The sequence below is a fragment of the Globicephala melas genome, chromosome 3 (assembly GCF_963455315.2).
Source record: "Globicephala melas chromosome 3, mGloMel1.2, whole genome shotgun sequence".
In the NCBI taxonomy this organism is placed as follows: Eukaryota; Metazoa; Chordata; class Mammalia; order Artiodactyla; family Delphinidae; genus Globicephala; species Globicephala melas.
In genome coordinates this window covers 170111808-170133635 of record NC_083316.1, presented here as the reverse complement: position 1 = coordinate 170133635, position 21828 = coordinate 170111808, and the positions used below count along the sequence as shown (strand labels likewise).

Sequence of the window (21828 nt, the reverse complement as noted above, 5' to 3'; positions counted from 1 at the left end):
GTTGAATCTTTGCCACAGAGACTGAAATATTTACTATCTGGCCTTTTATAGAAAAAAGTGTGTTGATGTGTAGCACTTAAATGACACACTGTGATCGTCTATTTATGCATCTTGAGAACCCCTCCCTCTACTTTCCTCCTGCGGAACAGAAAGTTCCCCACTGGCGGGAATGTGATCTTCTATTTCTGTTTCCTACCATCATTAAACATGTGGACTCATTACCCCACCCTCGCCTTCCGGGAGCATTGAACCCGTGGAAAGCCTGGGCCTCCCTTTCCTGTGGGTGCGGGCCAGCCTCACCCGGGGGTCCCGCCCTGGCTGCCCGGTGGAGTCACCAGGGCCCTCTGCAACCGGCCACACCCAGGCCAGCTGCCACAGTTCCCTGCCCCCCGCCCCAGGCAGACCGCAGTGGCCCCTCCAGAGGGTTCCAAAGCTTGGGAACCCCGGGTAACTGGTTCCTAATCCCAGATGTCTGCGGTTCCCATGGATATAGTCCCAGAGGCAGGGAATCCACAGACCATTTCTCCCATGCAAACAGCCTGGATGTATCAACCCTGCAAGGTGCAGGCATCTCAAGGGGGTTTGGGGTGCCTTCTCTGTCCTCCCCCAAATGCCCAGAGCCAGTCAGTCCAGCGGTGGGAGGGGAGCCCTTGTCACTCAAGGTCCCAGCTCTCACAGCTGCAGGGACGTGCATCTAGAGACTTCTTTTTTAATTTCCTGAGACTGCTATAACAAAGGGCCGCAAACGGCATGGCTCAACCCAGACATTTATTCTCACACATTCTGCAGGCCTGAAGTCCAAGCTCAGGGTGTCACAGGGCTGTGCTCCCTCCAGAGGCTCCAGAGGGGGACCCTTCCTGCCTCTTCCAGCTTCTGGGGCTGCATTGTCCTCAGCTCGTGGCCGCATCACCCCAGTCTCTGCGTCCGTCTTCACGAGGCCTCTCCCTGTGTGTCTGAGTATCAAATCCCACCCCCACCCCCAGTCCACTTTCTCCGATAAAGACACCAGCTATTGGGTGTAAGGCCCACCCTGAAACCAGGAAGCTCTGGCGGGGGGTGGGGGGACGGGACGCGGGGGGCACGACATGGATATTTGAGGGGCAGTATCGGACCCACTATAACCAGTGGACATTATTTTTGTTTAGGCAAAAAGTACCCAAACTAAAAACGAACACCAGACGACCTTTCCAGAGAACGGTCACCCCACTTTGCAACCTTTCCTTTTATTTCTTCCTGCCATTTCCCCTCCCACGCCAGCTACCACCATCATTGCCTCGATGACTTGTCATTTGCCCTTGTGGAAGCGCCTCAAATCCTTCTTGGTCCAGGGAAGGATGGGAGGGTAGGTAGAAACGTTTAACTCAGTGGACAGTTAAGGTGGTAATCGTGTTGCAATAAATAAATGTATCAGACTGACACAGGAACACCTGAAGCTCACACAGGGTTGTGTGTCAACTATGTCTCAATACAAATACATTTTTTTAACATCTTTATTGGAGTATAATTGCTTTACAATGTTGTGTTAGTTTCTGCTGTATAACAAAGTAAATCAGCTATATGTACACCTACGTTCAATACAAATACATTTTTAAAAAGTAAGTTGAGGGCTTCCCTGGTGGCACAGTGGTTGAGAGTCCGCCTGCCGATGCAGGGGACACGGGTTCGTGCCCCGGTCCGGGAAGATCCCACATGCCATGGAGCGGCTGGGCCCGTGAGCCGTGGCCGCTGAGCCTGCGCGTCCGGAGCCTGTGCTCCGCAACGGGAGAGGCCACAACAGTAAGAGGCCCGCGTACCACAAAAAAAAAAAAAGTAAGTTGAGAGTAAACAGTTGTATTAAAAATTCCTACTTGAGGGAATTCCCTGGCGGTCCAGTGGTTAGGACTCCAAGCTTCCACTGCAGGGGGCACGGGTTCGATCCCTGGTCGGGGAGCTAAGATCCCAAAAGCTGTGCGGCACAGCAAATGAAATGAAATGAAATAAAAATTCTTACTTGAAATGAATCCACTGAAGGGATTTAAAGACGTTAACTCAATAATCCTAGAGCAGGAACTTTGCTCAGTGGAGCTCTGCCCCCCAGGGGACACTGGGCCATGTCTGGGGACATCTGTGGTTTTCATGACTGGGGGGCTCCTGGCATCGAGGGGGTGGGAGCAGGGATGCTGCTGAGCCCCCCACAGTGCCCGGGACGGCCCCCCACAGAGTGACCCGGGGCCCCAACGTCAGCAGGGCCAAGGGAGAGAATCCCTGTCGTAAATACTGAAGGTGAGGATAGCTTTCAACTGAAAAAATATATATAATGTTTATTGGTCATTTAAAAAAAATCAGCTGTAGGTGTGTCTCCCTGCAGCTGTGACAAGCTGGGCCCCCCGTTTTGGGCCCAGGACAGGCTGAGGGCACGAGGGGGCCATGGCAGCTGCTCAGGGGCATCGCGGGCCCCCAGGGTACCTGGTCTGATGTGAACCTTCCGAATCCGTCGGATTTTTGCTTCAAAGCCCCGAGTGGGTGGAGGGCATGAGTGCTTGCCCGGGAGCCCAGTTTCCTTCTGAGAAGCAGAATGCAGAGTAACTTCTAAGAGAAGTGCCTGAGGAAGGGGATTACCCTACAGTCTCCCCAGAAGAGCTGGTGAAAATCAACAAGAAGCACTTCTGGTTTCTTTCACTGCCTAGGCGGCTTCCTCTGCCGGGCGCTGTGCTCTCAGGCATCTCTGAGATTTAAAAAAAAAAAAAAAAAGATGATGGTCTATTTTTGAATCCTCGGAGAAGCCCTTGGCAGTTGAACAGCTGAGCTGAGACCAGCAAGGACAAGAGCTTGGGCAAAGGCACCCAGAGGTGGAGCCGGGAGTCCTGGGCGAGGACAGGGTTGTGCAGAGAACAGGACCCGGTCCCCCACCGACCCCCCCCATCCAGCCCTGCTGACATCAGCCGGGCATCCTCTGGGGGGGGCCGTCCTGGGCACTGCGGGGTGTGAAGCAGCATCCCTGCCCCCATCCACTCGATGCCAGGAGCCCCCCAGAGTACCAACCACAGATGTTCCCAGGTACCGCCCAGTGTCCCCTGGGGGCAGAACTACCCTAGGAGAGACCCCTGCCCTAGTGACCCACTCCCCCAACTACACACACACACACACACACACACACACACACACACACACACGCACGTGAAGACCTCCCCCGTGTCCTGCATGTAAAGCAGGGCCTTGCTAATGAAAAAGCACAGAGTCAGAGGTTCTGGAATTTTCCTCCCTGTGTCTCATGGGTGAGCCATGGAGCTGCATGCATCTCCAGAAGCACCAGGGACCCTGCCAGGCGGGTCTGCAAAGCAGCCGTTAACACCTTTCTCAGGAGAAAGAAGGGAAATTCAACTTTTGACCCATAATAAACACTCAGAGAGTGTGATGACCCCAGCCCAGCCCCATCCCCCCACCCAGGCTCCGCCCTCCAGGAAATGAGGATAAAATCAGAAGGGACCTAGGGATCCAGGCCTCCTCAGCTGTACCCGTGTCAGCCCAGGACCCAAGGCCTTTCCACTCGACCCAGGCCACTCAGCCCTTGATCCTGGAGCCACAGCTGCTACATCTAATAATTCGGGTTTCGTTCAGTTAAAAAATACTTTGGGGACTTCCCTGGCGGTCCAGTGGTTAAGACTCCGTGCTTTCAGTGCAGGGGGCCCAGGTTCCATCCCTGGTCGGGGAACTAAGATCCACCTGACGTGTGATGCGGCCAAAAAATTTAAAAATAAAAAAATATCATTAAAGAAATATTTTATTGCTAAAAAAACCCCGCTAACCATCATCTGAGCCTTCAGCAAGTCATAACCTTTTTGCTGGTGGCGGGTCCTGCCCCCATGCTGTGGACGGGGCGGCCGTGGCCATTTCTTAAAATAAGGTAAGAATGAAGTCTGCCGAATCGGTGGCCTCTTCCTCTCACGAACGGTTTCTCCATGGCGTCCAATACGGTTTGATGGCATTTTACCCGCAGGAGAACGTCCTTCACAGTTGGAGTCGATGCCCTCAAACCCTTTGTCAGCTAAGTCTATGTCCTATCCTCAGTCCTTTGTTGTCATTTCAACAGTCTCCCCAGCATCCTCACCAGGAGGAGATTCTTCCATCTCCAAACCCGTTTCTTTGGACTCAGCACACTCTTTATTCCTTGCGGGAACGTGTTGCCCCAAACCTGCAATTTGTAAAGAACGCGATACCCGTGAAGCGCAATAAAACGAGGTGTGCCCGTGTATCACGTGTCATATCCGTCGGGTTATTTTTATCATCGTTGCCTTAGTTCGCACCTCCTGCAGTGCTGGGCACCGTCTTTGTCTCATTTCGTCATCACCATGACCCCGAGAGCGATGCCGTGGGTCCTTATGTTACAGACAGGGCATCAGGGTTCAGAGAGCCAGTGGGCCGACGTCCAGACCAACGCCCCGAGCCAGGGCCGGAGCTCGCTCAAAATCCCCTCCCTGCACCTCAGCTGGGCCAGAAAGACCGACTCCTCACCCCCTCTGAGCAGATGCTGGCTGGCTGTCTTCTAGAACATTCTAAAATCCTCTAGGAAGTTCTTCTCACCTAAACAGCTCATCCTGCAATCGGAATCTGTACCCTCTTTCCCATCCTCACGAGTGAAAGTCAGGATGACCATGATCATGAAAATGATGATAATAAAAATAAATCATTCCATCGGAATAGTGATTCACTGCAGGAGGAGGCCCTGGGATGCCTTCGGGGGTCTTGGAAATTCTACGTCTTGATGCAGGTCATGGTGACTCAGGTGCACACACTTTTTAAATGCATGGTCTGTACGTGAGCAAACTGTACACTCTTCTGTAGGCATGTCCTACATGTCCTACTGTCAACCACTGTGCCACCAGGGAAGCCCTGCAGTCTTTTTGAAGGTCAAGTTGGAAGGTGGATCAAGTCCTCTCTACCTTTAAACTCAGGGTTTACACATAAGAATTCATCCTCAGGGGCTTCCCTGGTGACGCAGTGGTTGGGAGTCCACCTGCCGATGCAGGGGACACGGGTTCGTGCCCCCGTCCGGGAAGATCCCACATGCCGTGGAGCGGCTGGGCCCGTGAGCCATGGCCGCTGAGCCTGCGCGTCCGGAGTCTGTGCTCCACAACGGGAGAGGCCACGACAGTGAGAGGCCCGCGTACCGCAAAAAAAAAAAGAGAGGCACACACAGAATTCCCTGTGCTTTGATATTTGCCTCATGTGCACTGATTCTCATGGTACAATGATTTAAGAAGAGGAAAGAATCAGAAACAATCCAAACATCCAATAATGGGCAAGAATAGATATACATAGTACTACTACTAATCATAGATTTTGGTACATCCACAAAGGTCCTGTTGGTAAATGCAGCATTAGTATCCTGGACGGGACCCCGGAACAGAACAGACATTGTTTGATGGGGTGGAGTAATGGTGAAACCCAGATAAAGCCTGGAGTTGAATTCAGAGTAAGGCGCCTGGGTCCATTTCTTCATTTTGATGAGATGCCGACCTTAAGAGGAGCTGGCTGAGGGCACGTGCAAACTCTCTGTGCTGTTTTTGTCACTTTTCTGTCCATCTAAAATCATTCCAAAATCAGAAGAATTTGTGATGGCATGGGAAAAGAGTGGTTCCCCTCACAATGTGATAGACAGTAAGCAAATTAAGAAAAATTGTAAAGGCAGGTGATCAAATGGCATGTAGGACCTGAATTTGTAAAAACGGACGGGTGTGTGTATATGCCGTGAAAAATCCAGGCGGTGGGATTATGGATGATTTTTTGTTATTTCATGTGATTTCTAGATTTGGGAAAATGCAGTTGTGTTCCTTTCATGGTCATAAAGAAGAGAAAATATGTATACAGTTGATTCTTGTCATTGGCAGCGGTTCTGGGCCATAAAGTCGCCGCAAACGCTGAATTAGTGAACACCGCACCACCGCTCCTGGGGACACACAGGGCCAGGATCCCGTGAGCCTCCGTCACCCCATTGTCACGCCCGATTCCCACGCACACTCGTGTGATGTGCGTTTCTGTTTAAAGGCGCCTAGTCTGATAGCAGTTGTTGATTCATTCACGGCGGGGCTGTAACCCTGGCCTGAACAAAGCTCATCTAACACACGCACTGTCCCCGTGAGCACGTCACCGTCCTCCTGCACGTGGGACACCGGCCAGCAAGCACTTCAGCTCTACACCGGGGGGCCATTTTAGAGGCAGAGTCACCCGCCAAAATCCCCAAAATGCCCAAAACGTAGCCCTAAATGGTGAAAAGGACCCTGGTTACCACCCGGTTCCACTTCAGCTGGGAAGATGGTTGTCGGTGACTCGAATGTTTCACTGCTCTGCCTGTGTCCTCTAATGACTGCACACACCCACCCCCAAGTATCAATTTGGGGGTTACAATCTAGCGAGTAGGTGAATTCCCAAGTACAGAATCTGAAGGTATCGAGGCTTGACCCTATAGAACACCTCCCGTGGCCCGTTCCCACGCAGGCCTGCTGGCATCCACACAGCAGGCGGGCCCAGCCCTCGCCGGGAGCGTGGGCTGGTCCTGAGGTGCCGCCTTTGCGCCCCGACACCCCGGTGCCCCAGCACACTCAGCCCAGCAGAGGTGTGTCTCCCCCTCTAAGCCCCGGGAGCCCAGTGTTGACCTTTAGCAGGAGCTGGGGTTCCCCCGCCTCAAGGGACCGGGGCAGGAGCGCCCCCTGCCAGATGCCTTACTCTGTGTCTGTGTGTCTCACCCAGCACTTCCTTAAGACAGGGGTCTCACCTGGGGGTGACTCTGCCTCCAGAGGACACTGGGCCCTGTCTGGGGACATCTGTGGCTATCAGGACTGGGGGGCTGCTGGCATCGAGGGGGTGGGGGTCAGGGACACTGCTTCACACCCCACGGTGCCCAGGACGCGCCGATGTCAACAGTGCCGGGGGGCAGAAGCCCTGCTTTAGAGAAAGCTGCCCCAGGGACTTCCCTGGAGGCCCAGTGGTTAGGACTCCGAGCTTCCACGGCAGGGGGTGAAGGTTCGATCCCTCGTCAGGGAACTAAGATCCCGCGTGCCACGCGGTGTGGCCAAAAGAAATAGTGAAACTGCCCCAGCCAGCTCCTTCCTGTGGCTGAGACTCGGCTGGATCTCCCCCCTGCCCCGTGGTCTCTGATGCCAGCCCCCGGGGCCCAGGGCCACTGAGAAAGGCTCGGTGGCCCTCGGCGCTGGCCCTGGAGTGGCAGCAGCAGCATGTCCCTTTGTGTAGGTGGAAAAAACCCCTGTAGGTTTGTGGAAAGAGCTAATGTTTGTGAAGGAAGAGGGGCCGGCTCTCCGAGACCGAAGGGGATCTGGAGGGAAACAGCCTCGCCCGAGGCAGGCCCCGCAGCTCAGGAAGCCTGGCCTGCGCTGGGCAGGGGCTTCTGTTGACCTCCCCACAGCAAGCCCACAGTGGAATGGGCCCCAAGCAAGGGCCTGCCTAGAGCTCGAGGGTGGTCAAGCTGCTGGCTTGTGAACTGTGGTCAGTGGCCCGGCAGCTGCCGGGGGTCCCTGCCCCCGGAGCAGAGGCTGAGGCATCCTTCTGGCCGAGCAGGACGCGTAGCCCCGCAGCAGAGGACAGGCCTCCGTAGCCACAAACGGGAGGCTGGTGCTGGCCGCCTGGAGGGGACGGGGTTACCGCTCACCTCTCCCTCCTGGCCTTGGTGGGTGCCTCCCCAGGCGCTGCAGTGTGGAGAGTGGGGTGGAGGCTGGCGTCCAGCCTCAGGGTCACCCTGACAGCTGGACGTGGCGGCCCCAGGGCCCCTCATTGCTGTGTGCATCAATCATCAGAAAGAGACTGGACTCCGTCCAGGGTTCCGCTTGGAGCAGCGGGTCCCATCCCCCGGAAGGCCAGCGGCTCCAAAGTACCAGAGCCCACCCCGCCCCCGGGGTCCGATCACGGGGACTTCCATACTTTCCCGGTGACCTCCTGGCCCCAGGCGGCCAGCCTCAGATCCCTCGCCTTCCTGGCCCCGTATACCTGTCACCTCTTCCACCCGGGGTTAATTGCTTTGCCCCGAGATCGCTTTTTCCACCTCTCCCTTTTTGGCCCCGGCAAGTGGCTTCCATCAAAACCGAAAACCAGACGTGGAAAAACCCCAAGCGTGACACATCAAGGCTTGGTTCCATTTCAAGGCTTGGGGTCCCCGTGTCCTGAGATGGAATAATACAAGTTCCAGACAAAAACTCAACTCCCCCCTCCCCAGAGAAACACAGTTGTCTCTCCTGAATGGATCGGTGTAAAGAATAGAGTGAAATCTCCAGAGGCACCCCCATTCCTTCTCTGGAGGACACGGCCGGTTCCAAACCAAATGCCACATTTTCAGTGACAGCCAAGTATCTCTCTGAGAAAAGCTGGAGCTAATTACGTTAAAAATATTTAACCGTGATTTTTTTTTTTTCCTCTCTCTCTCTCTAAACAGGGTCAAACAGTGCTGCTTCTTGGAAAAACTGAAAAAGGTATGTAGCGTTTTCTCTTACTTCACGAGCTTGGAATCCCTTGTTTTTGAGCAAAGGAACAAACAAGCCAGAGTGTTTCGTGCGCACATGACACACTGGGAATTGTGTCACCATGAAACGAGCTCTGGGCTCCCAGCCAGGAAACCCGAGTTCAAATCCCAGGTCCACCTCTGAGAGGCTCTGCCGTGTCTGGGCGGGTTCCTTTCATCTCCCTGCAGAGGAAATAACACTCTGTGACTTCCCAAGCGTGGTGCCGGCCTTTCGCGAAGGGGGCTGTCCCGCAGGTTGGAAATGTACGCCTTTCCAGGAAGTGGTCCATTTCGTGTAGATTACCTAATCCGCTGGCAACCTTGGTCCCCAGCACCCTCCTACAGCCCTTCCCACTTCCAGGAGCTCAGTGGTCACGCCTGGCTCTGGTCCCCCGGCGTCTTCCCCCTTTTTCTCCCCATCAGTCTGGCTAAAGGCCAGGATCGCCCCTCTTCTCAAAGGACCAGTTTCAGTTTCTCAGGCCGCCCTCTGGTTTCTCTGGTCTGTTTCATTTATCTCCGGCTGTGTCATTTCCTTCCTCCTGTGGGCTTTGGGTTTCGCTTGCCCTTCCTGTCCTCGTTCCTTCAGGTGTCAAGTCGGGTCGTGGATCTGGGACCTTCCCCGATGCGCCCTCTGCAGCTGTCACTCCCTGCCCCCAGCGCCCGCATCCCTCAGGTTTCAGCAGGTCGCGTTCTCAGGCCAGGCGCTTTCCACCTTCTCCTCAGCCCCACTGCTCGTCTGAGCGCGTGTGGTTTAATTTCCACGGGTTCCGTGACCGCTCTGGGAAGGAAAGGGCATCGGGACGCCTTTCTCGGTGACTGGACGTTGTTGGGAGTATGGCTGAAATGGGATTCTCTTGGGACCCTTCGTGGGGCTAGCTGAGAACATGGAGGGAGGGCTGGTTTGAGGCGGGGGGCTCTTCGCTCTGGACCCCCGGCTTCACTGCTTCGTCCCTGAGCCTCTCTGAACGCCTGCTTCATACAGCTGGAGGGGGGTGGGGTGTGAGGCCCGAGGACACGGGGCTTGATCGGCTGTGAGGTTTGGGGGTCCGGGGTGGAGGTGGCTAGAGCAGAGGCTGAGACAGAATCCCCTGAAGTCGCTCGCTGGGGCCGCCATCACAAAGTACCACCGACTGGGGGGCTTGCAACTGCAGAAACGCGTCCTCACGCGGTTCCGGAGGCCGGAATTCCGAGATCCAGGTGCGGCAGACCCCCCACACACACACAGGCTCCGGGGAGGGTCCTCCCTGCCTCTTCTGGCCTCTGGTGGTTTCCAGCATCCCTGGAGGCCTTGGCTTGTGGCTGCATCCCCCCAGCCGCTGCCTCCTCTTCACGTGGCCTCCCCCGTGTGTGCGCATGTCCCGTTCTCGTGCAGACACCAGTCACTGCGTTTAGGGCCCCACCCCACCCCAGTACAGTCTCATCTTAACTAGTTACATCTGCAGTGACCCTATTTCCAAATGAGGCCCCAGGTATCAGGACTTAGGACTTGAATGTGTCTTTGGGGACACACTTTAGCCCACAGCCCTCCTGGCTCTGTGTGCCCTTTGCAGCCAGGAGGTCCCAGAGGGTACCCAGTGCCCATGGCACTGGGATGGCAGCGCCCTGGGCCACAGAGAAGCCAGAGGGCGCTGGGGCTCCCTCCCCGTCTCTGAGGGACTGTGTGCTCTCCCTCCCTCTAGGATCTTCCTTCGGGGCTTCCCCTCAAGGCCTCTGGTTTGGCCAGTGCCGCCCTGGGCCCCCCCACCCCCAGCAGCGGCCCCGGTAGGGGAGACAGGCTTTCATCTGCAGCCCCCACGCGGCTCCATGAGCAGAGCTAATGCCCCCCCTTCGGCCCCGAGCCCCCGTGTCAGCCACGCCTGAGCAGGGTCAGAGTCTCCAGCAACCACCCCCGCCAGCACCCTCAGCCCAGGCTTTCATGCTTCCAGGCACAGGGTGCTCGCTCCCTGAGTCCCAAAGGGCTTTGAGCGGTGGCCGCTGATCGGGGTGGCGGCCCGGCTGAGTCCCTGGGACCCGGGTCCCTGCCGCAGCCCAGGGTGTGGCTTGGAGCGCTCATTTCACGTCCCATACCTGCGAGATGGGGATGAGAACTCCCAGGGGGCCTAAGGAGGACTGCAGACGCTGACGCAGGCCTGGCCGACGCAGGGCTCCTCGTTAACTGTAGTGCTCACACGTGGAGGCTCACCTCCCTCCTGCCTGCACTCCTCGGGCCCTTTTGCCCCTGAGGATGCCACACCTCTCTGCTTTGTGTGGCCTGCAAGCGGCCCAGGCAGAGCCGGCCCAGGGTGAGGAAAGCCGGGCACCCGCCCCGAGCGCAGAACTTAAGGGGGCATTGAAAAATGCAGTCATCGCTATGCTGTATCTTAACATAGCAATATGTCCTAAAAGTCAAAATGAATGCCCCCCAAAAAATCCATGGTCAAGATTTAAAAAAATTTATTTTTTTGGCCGTGCCACACGGCTTGTGGGATCTTGGCTCCCCAACCAGGGATCGAACCCTCGCCCCCTGCAGTGGAAGCTCAGAGTCCTAACCACTGAACTGCCAGGGAACTCCGAAGATTAGAATTTCAATTAAAGAGGGGATTGCTGGGCTTCCCTGGTGGCGCAGTGGTTGAGAGTCCGCCTGCCGATGCAGGGGACATGGGTTCGTGCCCCGGTCTGGGAAGATCCCACATGCCGCGGAGCGGCTGGGCCCGTGAGCCATGGCCGCTGAGCCTGCGCGTCCGGAGCCTGTGCTCCGCAACGGGAAAGGCCACAACAGTGAGAGGCCCGCGTACCATCAAAAAAATAATAATAATAAAGAGGGGATTGCTCTGCCCTAATCCCAGCCCCATCAGATCCTGTCCCTAATGAAAACCTTGACATGTGATTCATCATGGATATTTTGCATTCATTTTGACTTCTTAAAAAAAATATTGCATGAAAGTATGTGATCACGGTGACCGACTTTTCGGTGCCCCTTAGATTCTGTGCCTGGGGCGGATGCCTTGCCATCCTCACCCCAGCCCGGCTGGCGAGAACGGCGGTGACAAAGATGATGACTTGAAACGCAGGTACTCCCCAGTGGTCACCAGATACCCTCATCTTGGTCTTTTCACGCTCTCCATCAGTGGACCCCAGGTCCGCAGCCCCTTTTCCTGATAGGGAGGCCAGTGCTCAGTTGCTTCTGGTCCCCGGGGACACACATGTGTACAGGGATCACAGCAGAGCCACCCTCCGCCAGGCTCAGGTGTCAGGAGAGCGACTGGGGCCGCGGCCGCGTGGCCTCGTGCTGCAGGGTTAGGCCCACACACTACAGCACCTGCCAGCGGGGAGGACACCAAGCTCCAGCCCATGACTTCGGCCGGCTCCACCCGGGCCCCAGCCCACTCCCAGGCACCTGGCCGGCCCACTGCTGACGGCCCCCCCACCACTTCCTCATCCCCCACTGCAGACCCCACTCGGCAGCCCGGCTGGTGTCTGTCAGGTGCCTCCTGTGAGCCAGACCCGGCTGCTTGGTCTCATTTTGTCCTGGTAGAAGCCTTGGGGAGCGGGTTTTCTCATCCCCATTTTATAGGTGAGGAAACTGAGGCTTAGCAGCAGGGAGACTCAACAAGACCCCAGGCTGGTGGACCATGGGGCCAGGGTTCCAGCTCCTTTCTCTCCACCCACAAGGCACCTGGCAGTCCGTATTAGTCAGGGTTCTCCAGAGAAACAGAACCAACAGGATGTGTGTACACAGAGAGAGTTATTTTAAGGAATTGATTATGGAGGCTGCAGGGTGGAGACCCAAGAGCCGACGCCAAAGGCAGTCACTGGAGAATTCCCTTCCGCTCAGGAGAGGCCCTCCACCTCCGCATGCCCCGCAGTCTCATCCAGAGACACCCTCACAGAAGTATCCAAAAGAACAACTGGCCACAGGCATATCTGGGCATCTCGTGGCCCAGCCAAATTGACACGTAAAATTAACCATCCCATAGTCTTTTTACTTTTTTTTTTTTTTTTTGCGGTATGCGGGCCTCTCACTGCTGTGGCCTCTCCGGTTGCGGAGCACAGGCTCCGGATGCGCAGGCCCAGCGGCCATGGCTCATGGGCCCAGCCGCTCTGCGGCATGTGGGATCTTGCCGGACCGGGGCACGAACCCGTGTCCCCTGCATTGGCAGGTGGACTCTCAACCACTGTGCCACCAGGGAAGCCCCTTTTTACTTTTCTTTTAAAGACCAGGTTCTATTTTTTATTTTATTTTATTTACTTAAATACTTATTTATTTATTTGTTTATTGGCTGCATCGGGTCTTAGTTGCGGCACTCAGGATCTTTCGTTGTGCCTCACGGGCTTCAATCTAATTGTGGCGAGTGGGCTCTGTAGTTGTGGCATGCAGGCTTAGTTGCCCCGCGGCATGTGGGATCTTAGTTCCCTGACCAGGGGTTGAACCAGTGCAGGCTCAGTAGTTGTGGCGCATGGACTTAGTTGCTCCGCGGCATGTGGGATCTTCCCGGACCAGGGCTCGAACCCGTGTCCCTTGCATCGGCAGGCGGATTCTTAACCACTGCGCCACCAGGGAAGCCCTGAAGACGGATTCTTAACCACTGGACCACCAAGGAAGTCCCAGTCTTTTTTCTTTTTTAAATTTGTTAATGACAAAGTCACAACTTGGCACCAGGTCTATTGACCGCAAGCCCAAGTTCCCTCCCATCCACCCACCCACCAGGTTTGTATTGGTGATGTGTTCTGAGGAAATGGAATTCTGCTTGGTTGAATTCTTTAATTCAAAGATAAACTCAGCACAGTTCATCTCTTTTCCAATTATTGGGTTTGGGAGAATTTGAGCAGTGGTGATTTTGCCAACTTTTCTCTTAGAGACAAAAAGATGGGACTTCCCTGGTGGTGCAGTGGTTAAGAATCCGACTGCCAATGCAGGGGACGCGGGTTCGAGCCCTGGTCCCAGAAGATCCCACATGCCGTGGAGCAACTAAGCCCGTGCGCCACAACTACTTAGCCCACGTGCCGTAACTACTGAAGCCTGCGTGCCTAGATCCCGTGCTCCACAACAAGAGAAGCCACCGCAATGAGAAGCCCACACACCTCAACGAAGAGTAGCCCCCGCTTGCTGCAAGTAGAGAAAGCCCGTGTGTAGCCAAAAAATAAATAATTAAATAAACAAATTTAGTTTAAAAAAAAAAAAAAAGATGTCATTTGACCAGTTTCCTGCTGAACAGAGACTAGAATTATCAGAATTTTCTTGGCCGTATAACGCAATGAAAAAATGGTAAAGAAGTCTCCACACATATCTGGGCATCCTATGGCCCAGCCAAGCTGACATGTAAAATTAACCATCTCATAGTCTCCCAGGCTGCATGGCCCCTTGCCCACCTGGATAGGACCCCTCAGAGCCCTCGGGGGCCATCGCCACTTTCCCCGAGAGTCAGGATAGGGCCAGAAGTGGGAGTTCAGTGAAAAGCTACAAGCTCAGATATTTGTACAGAAATGTGCACAGCAGCACGATTCACAGCAGCCGAAGGTGGACACAACCCCACTGTCCATCAGTAGATGATGGATACACCCACCGTGTCCCTCCCCACACGGGAGCATCACTCAGTCACGAAAAGGGGAAGGTGCAGCCCTGACACTCACTACAACGTGGACGGACCCTGAGAACACGATGCTCAGTGAGAGAAGCCAGACACAGGATACACAGTGTGTGATTCCATTGATTGGAAATGTCCAGAACAGGCAGATCCACAGACACAGAGAGTTGGTGGTTAGTGGTTGTCAGGGGCTGGGGAGGGGGTGGGAGTAACTGCTGATGGGGATGGGGCTTCTTTTGGGGGTGATGGAATGTTCTGGAATCAGAAAGAGGTGATGGTTGCACAGTAACGTGAATGCACTAAATGCCACTGAATTGTACACTTAAAAATGGTTAAAATAGCAAATGTTATGTCACATATATATATTTTTACAATCTTTAAAATTTAATAATGTAATATACCAGAAAACCATTGAGTGAGTGAACACTTTCAGTGGTGAACTGTTTGTTTTCTGACTTTCTGTCTCAGCAAAGCTGTCAACAGGGAAAAGAGGAGGAAGCACAGAGCATGCTGAGGGGTCGGGGGTGGGCCGTCAGAGCTGCTGAATCACAGCGATTTGTTTTCTTTCCCGTGTCCCCAGCATCTCGTGGCTACGCCGGGGTAACGGGGACAGACGTTGGGAAATGTTCCGCAGGGCAGGCGTGAGCGGTGAAACACAGGAACAGAATTCTAGTCCTGCCAGGCTCGGTCCCAGCAGGTGCTTGGCATGACAGAGCCCCCATCCCCGCCGTGCCTGGTGCGGTACCCATCTGGGTGCAAGTGAGACCCTCCGGCACATCTGCAGGGAGTGCTGGCGGGACAGACAGCAAGGGAGGAGGCAGGGCTGTGATTTCCCAGGTGGGAAATCCTGGACTTTCGCAGCAGGGTTCCAGGTGATTTGTTTTAAAAGGCAGCAAGGAGTGACGAACGGTTTTCTTTCAACATGGCTCTTTGGCTTGGAATTGATGGATCAGCAAACTTCTCTCTTCACTGGTGTGGTTCCTTCCCCGCCACAACCTTGGGAGTCACAGTTGGCCACGGCCTGGGACTGGCTTCTCAAAGCAGGACACACAGCGGTACCTTCCTAGGGCAGTCATTTCAGTCAAAGGCTTTGGGGTCGGGAGGGAGACGTTATTATTTTTTTTATGTTAGTTTTGTATTTTCTATTTGTATTATTTTTACAGTCACGTAGATTAATTTAGGAGTGGCAGGCCCAACTGACATGACATCGTAGGAAAAAATGAGGGAACGTCGACAGGCCACATCAGGCCACATCCCCTTCCATCTCCTCCGGACCTGGGTCCTCTCTGCAGGTTGTGCTTCTCTGCTGTATTAGTTAGCGATGCTGCATGACAAATACCCCCAAGCTCCACCCACTTATCATCTCACAGTGAGTCAGGGGTCCAGGCACAGCCTAATGGGGTCCTCTGCTCAGGGTCCCAGCAGGCCACCATCCAGGTGCCAACTGGGCTTCATTCTTACCCAGAGGCTTGACTGGGGGAGAATCTGCTCCAGGGTCCCTCGGGGTGTTGGCAGAATTTGTGGCCTGCAGCTGTAGGACTGTCGGCAGCTCCTAGGGGTCACCCACCGCTCCTGGCCACATGCACTTTTTTTTTTAGATTTATTTTTATTTATTTATTTGGCTGTGCCAGCTCTTAGTTGCAGCATGTGGGATCCTCGTTGCGGCATGCAGGACCCTTTAGTTGCAGCATGTGGACTCCCACTTGGGGCATTCAGGATCTAGTTCCCCGACCAGGGATTGAACCTGGGCCCCTGGCCTTGGGAGGGCAGAGTCTTACCCGCTGGACCACCAGGGAAGTCCCCATGTGCACTTTTTTTATCTTTTTAAATAGATTTATTGATTTATTTATTTATGGCTGCGTTGGGTCCTCATTGCTGCGCGCGGGCTTTCTCTAGTTGCGGCAAGTGGGGGCTACACTTCGCTGCGGTGCGTGGGCCTCTCACTGTGGTGCCTTCTCCTGTTGTGGAACACAGGCTCTGGGGGCACAGGTTTCAGTAGTTGTGGCACGCAGTCTCAGTAGTTGTGGCTTGCGGGCTCTAGAGCACAGGCTCAGTAGTTGTGGCGCTCGCGCCTAGTTGCTCCACGGCATGTGGGATCTTCCCGGACCAGGGCTTGAACCCGTGTCCCCTGCATTGGCAGGCGGATTCCCAACCACTGAGCCACCAGGGAAGCCCCCCACGTGCACTTCTTAAACACAGTCGCCTGCCTCATCAGGCCAGCAAGGAGGGTCTCTAGGGGCGAGGGCAGAAGTCCGAGCAGCTCTGCCTGGCCTTCTCTGAGAACACACCCACTGGCTGCCCTGCACCAGTCCCTGAGGATCCCATGAGGTCACGTCCGTGCCTTCTGTGCACCTTCTCCACTTCCTGTGTGCAGTGCGGCCCAAGCCACCTCTCCCAAGTCCTGCAGAGACCCTGAGAGCTGGGCACCCAGCCCCAAGGCAGCCACGGTTCCCCTTTCCAGTGAGAGCCGCAGGAGACCTCAGCGCTTCCTGGGCAGCCCTGCACTTGGCCGCATTTCTGCATTAACGAGAAAAGGCGTCATGGAATTTGGACAGGCGAGAAACGGGATGTCAATGTGAACAGAACCAGACACTTCATCTCATTGTTAGAAATTCCACGCAGGTCATCGAAACCTCGTCTTGGGGCAGAGACCGCCGGGAAGCCGAGATTAACTCCCTCTCGCCAGGCGCGTTCTACAGACCCAGTGCTGGTCCCTGCACCCCTGCTGCCTCCTGTGGGTACCTGGGCCCCGAGATCCCTCCTTCCCTCCCTCCTGCTCACTGGGGCTCCTTGGACGCTGGGCTGTCAATGGGGTAGCTGTGATTGGCCCTCTCTGGAAGGTTCCGCGGTGCTCCCCAGCCGTGTCCCCAGATGAGAACACAGCCCAGCAACACCTCCGTTGGGGCCGAAATTTGCATCCCAGACCAAGACTGCTGCTTCTCTGCCCCACCCCCCCGGGTGCTGCGTTTGAAGGTCAAGCTTCCAGCCAAGACACACAAGGGTCAGCACCCGAGTAGGGGGTTCCGTCCAGATGTCCTAATGCTTTGTTTTAGTGCCGGGCAGCCTGAGCTTTGACCCCAAGCCCCTGTGTCCGCACCTCATGGGCACCTGGGTCCCCTCGGGAGTTTGGACACTGAGGATGCATGGCGGGCCCGGAGGAGGTGCCCAGGAGCCACGTTGGTGGCCTCAGCCCACCCGGTCTTCTCAAGTGAACCCGGCGGGACCAAAATAATGTATGTATTTCACAGGAAAGAGGCTCCCAGGCAGGCACACTCCTAGCCCATTCGTCAAGGGGTCTCCCCCTGACCCCCAGTCCACCCAGCACTGCTGCCGTAGCCCAGCCATTCTCCGTGGGGGGCCGTCCTGGGCGCTGCGGGATGTGGAGCAGCGTCCCTGACCCCACCCACTCGATGCCGGGAGCCCCCCAGAGGGAAGACCAGAGATGTCTCTAGACATCCCCCGTGTCCCCTGGGGGCAGGAGCGCCCCGGTGAGACCCCTTGTTCTAGAGCCTGGCGCCTCACACAGGCACATCTCTGAAACCGTTCGAGTAATCTCACCATTGGCCCTTTTTTTTTTTTTTTAAACATGAAAAATGTCCCTAACTACAGCTAGCCCTTAGGGAGAGCCTCTGTGGGTCTGTTTGGTTCCGGCACTTTCCAACCACATCAGAGGTGGAGTAACCTGCTCAGTAACCACTGGTCATTCTGATGCTGGGGTGTTGAGGCTTCAATGCCCTGGGTGTTGGCCGTCAACCCAGAACCCAGAGCAAAGAGCCAGAGGCCATGACCCGGGCCCGAGGTCCGTCCGCAGCAGCACGTGTGCCCCGGGCAGGCCATCCCCACTCTGCAGGGTGGGCCATCCTGGGCACGTGCCCGCGAGTGGCATCCACTACGGACTTCAGGTGCGGCCAGTGCTCTGCCCCTGGCAGCCTGATCCTGGAGGCCTGTCCTGGGACAGAGATTGGCCGTGGGGACAGAGTGAGTTCCTGGAAGGAGCCTCCTTGGTAAATGCCCTGCACTGCAGCCACCAGTCCCTTCCATCCAGATGGTCCTTTGGTGCCCAGCTTCAGCCACGGACCCCAAAGATGTCCCTGTCCTAGTCCCGGGACCTGTGGATGTGTCACTTCACATGGCAGAGGGGACTTTGCAGGCAGGGTTAAGTTAAGGCACCTGAGATGGGGATGACCCTGGATTCCCTGGGGGGCCTAGCGTCATCCCAGGGTCCTTATAAGAGGGAGGCGGGGGCTTCCCTGGTGGCGTAGTGGTTGAGAGTCCACCTGCCGATGCAGGGGACATGGGTTCGTGCCCTGGTCCGGGAAGATGCCACATGTCGCGGAGCGGCTGGGCCCGTGAGCCATGGCCGCTGAGCCTGCGCGTCCAGAGCCTGTGCTCCGCAACGGGAGAGGCCACAACAGTGAGAGGCCCGAGTACCGCAAAAAAAAAAAAAAAGAGGGAGGCGGGAGGGTCAGAGGCAGAGAGAGACGGGAGATGCTGCACTGCTGGCTGTGAGGATGCAGGAGGGGCCGCAAGCCAGGGATGCGGCGCCTCTAGAAGCTGGAAAAGGCGGGAACCGATGCTGCCCTGGAGCCTCTGGAGGAACCAGCCCTGCCCACGTGTAGATTTTGACCCAGAGGACCTAGTCAGACTTCTGACCTGCAGAACCGTGAGATAATCAATGTGTATGTTTTTAAGCCACCAAATTTGTGGCAATTTGTGACAGCAGCCACAGGAAGTGCAATGCCAAGGAATGTCCAGGGAGCTGTGTATACCCCAAGAAGGGGTTCTGGTGCAGCCTTGTGCGCGGACAGCAGACCAGGGGCTTCTCAGAGAGGATGACACTTCCTGGGGTTTTGCAGAATGTGTAGGAGTTTGTCCAGGCTCAGGTGGGAAGGCCTGGACCTGCCCTCCCCTCTCTCCCAGCCTCCTGCCCTTTGGCTCCAAGCTGCACCCTCACGGGGCCAGGGTGACAGCATTTCCTCAGTGCCGGGAAGCCGAGAATGGGGGTGACACCCTCCACGGGCGCTTGGCGTGCTGGCCCAGCCCAGTGCCTGGCTTGCACACCCTCACATGACTGCAGTCATCCTCCGGGTGCACAGAGAGGGCCCTTTCTTCTGCTCCCGCATTAGCCACACCGTCACCCTCTGTCATTGTCCGCCCACCTCCCGGCTTGGGCCAAGGGTGGCCGTTTGCCCTGCAGCTCTGTTTTTCCCTCGCTTGTGGGCACCTCATTCATTCCCCTTTTTCTAGCCTTTTCTAAATATAGCTGCCAAGGGACCCGATTTAGCCTGTGCATAAAAGGACCGGCTGACAGGGAGTCACAAGACGCTGGTCTTGGGGGGGGGAGGGCGGGGCAAGCCTCCTGCTGGGAAGCGTCTGCCTGGCAAAGACCCAGCTGGTCTTTTGCGGCCCCCATGTCCCACCAAAGGTCATGATGCCCAAGGTCACAGAAGCCATCACGTGGCCAGCCCTCCCCACGCCAGGCCAGGGTGACCTCGACCCTGGAGAATCTCGGGCCCAGCAGGGAGGCCCGGATCCCGGAGCCCAGAGCCAGCCCTGGCTTGGGGGGGGGTGGGTGCGGGGATGCCGGCTCGGCTCCTGGTTGTTGGGGGGTTCAAAGAGGTTTTGTCTCCTCACTCGTAGTAAAGTCCAAATGCCAGTGTGGCACCCGTGGCCCTCCGCAGGTCCCCTCTGTCTGTGACCCCTCTTGGAGCCAGGGGCGAGGCCAGGAGGCCACCGCATCCCGGATGCTGGGGACACCGCGAGGCACCTGCCCCTCCCTCTGACTTTCTAATGGTGTGTGCACGTTTCTGTAGGGTCTAGGGCAGGTCTTTCCACCTCGGCACTGCTGACGTCAGAGCTGGGTCATTCTCTGGGGGGTGCGGCGTCCCTGGCACAGTGGGGTGTGGAGCAGCCTCCCTGGTCCCACCCCCTCAATACCAGGAGCCCCCCAGTCGTGACAACCACAGATGCCCTCGACATCGCCCCTGATGGAGACCCCCTGTTCCAGGGGCTTCCATGCCATGGACTGTGACGCAAGGGTACCCCCTGGAGGCGTGCAGGTCCGAGGCCTCGTGCACACAGTAGGTGTGTAAGACGTGCACGGTAATCAACCTGCACGTGGGCACAGCCCTCGGTCAGCCAGCTCCCCGGGCCCTGCAGGAGGGCAGCTTGTTCAAAGAAGCCCAGAGACTGTTCTCTCAAACCTCATGCCTTTCTGTTTTGCTTTGGGATTGATTTTCCTCTTTCAGCACAGCAGCCCGCCTCCTCTTCTTCTGAACACCGTGTACTGGGGGGCGGTTATCCCCGGGGTGGGGGAGAGCCTGCTTTCTCACCCGCGTCTCATTTGTACTCCTGTCGAATCTCGCTGGAGGTTTGTGTTTTGGGGCGGGGGGTTGTTTTGTTACCTTCCTGTTTAATGGCAGGTGGGGATGGGGGTCAGGCTGCCGGGCCCTGGGAGGAAGGAATTCAGAAGCTTGGTGAGCTGTAAAGCTACCGGTTCCGGAAGTTTTAAAGCAAAATGAAGGCTGTTTCTGTTCTCTCTGAGGACAAGGAATTACTGCCCTCCGCCTGCCTCCCCTCTCTTCCCCTCCCCTCCCGAGAGCAGAGCTCTGTGGGCTGGGGACGAGGCCAGGGACGCAGGCTCCCGCTGCCAGCTGCCCCCCTCCCTCTGCAAGGCCACCTTCTTGGGGCTCTGACTCACCCAGCTCGCCGGCCACACAAGCCCCATCCGCCTGGATGAGGAGGCTATAGAGGAGGGTTTCAGACGCCTGGAAGCAGCAGGCTTTCTCTGAGCTGAGATTCACTGAGGCCAACTTCCTGTGCCGTCAGGGGATGAAATGCATGTGGCACTCATGTCCCAGGGAGCAGGAACCACGGGGAGCAGGTTGGCTGCTAATGGAGAAGCTGCCAGAAACTCCTCTGGCTTTAATGCTTTACCTGCGTCTCAGGGCTGTTAACAAAGAGAATGAGTGCCCTGTCCATGCTCAGCGGAAGGAGTGGGTGCCAGCTGGAATTGTCCCCGGCCCCATGGCCAGCGTCTAGCATGTAGAGTGCTGGGAAGAAGCCAGCCCAACAGTCAGGAGACCCCACTCAGGCCTCCCCTGGCCATTGTATCAGCTATCCGTGCTGCGTAACAAGCTATCACAGACCCAGCAGCTTCCAGCTCTCAGTTCTGGAGGTCAGCAGTCGGGCCGTGGTGTGGCTGCCCTCTCTGCTCAGGGTCTCACCAGGCTGCAGTCGAAATGCCTCATCTGGAGCTCATTCAGATTGTTCCAGAATTTGGTTCCTTGCAGATATAGCAGCAGGGTCCCCCCCACTCTTGCAGCCACCCCCATTTCTTGCCACCTGGCCATCTCCAGCTTCAAAGCCAGCAACACAGGGTCTCCCTTGCATGGAATCCCTTTCACACTCACTCCCCTGATTAGAGCAGGCCCACCAAGGGTACCCCCTCTCTGTCACCTGTGCCACACGACATGGCCCGGCCCAGAGCTAAATCCCTTCCTATCCTCGGGTCCTGCCCACACTCTAGGGGAGGGTATTGTACAAGGTCACTGGGGGTCATCGTAGATGTGGGTACAGCCCCAAGGATCCCTTGCTAGATTGCCGGTGAAGGTCGGGTGTGACAAATGCCTTGTCATTGCAAGTGGGCCCCCCAGAGGACGTAGGCCCTCCTGTGCATGGCCTAGGGGGGTCACTCCAGGCCACAGGTGAGATCAAGCGCGTTAGCCCTGACTCAGGATGGGCCCTGAAACCAACACCACACAACAAAAAGGAAACCCT

At 56.3% G+C, this 21828-nt stretch overlaps 1 protein-coding gene across 3 annotated transcripts in view; it reads left to right on the top strand.

Annotated features, from left to right (window-relative positions):
* The window catches only part of GNG7 (G protein subunit gamma 7), a 153441-nt gene that overhangs the window by 110962 nt on the left and 20651 nt on the right, over positions 1–21828 (top strand). For all 3 annotated transcript variants that reach the window (XM_030845824.2, XM_060297434.1, XM_060297433.1), the window contains exon 3: positions 8420–8456. The gene's annotated coding sequence lies outside the window, so the exon portion shown is untranslated. The remainder of the gene's footprint in view (positions 1–8419; positions 8457–21828) is intronic.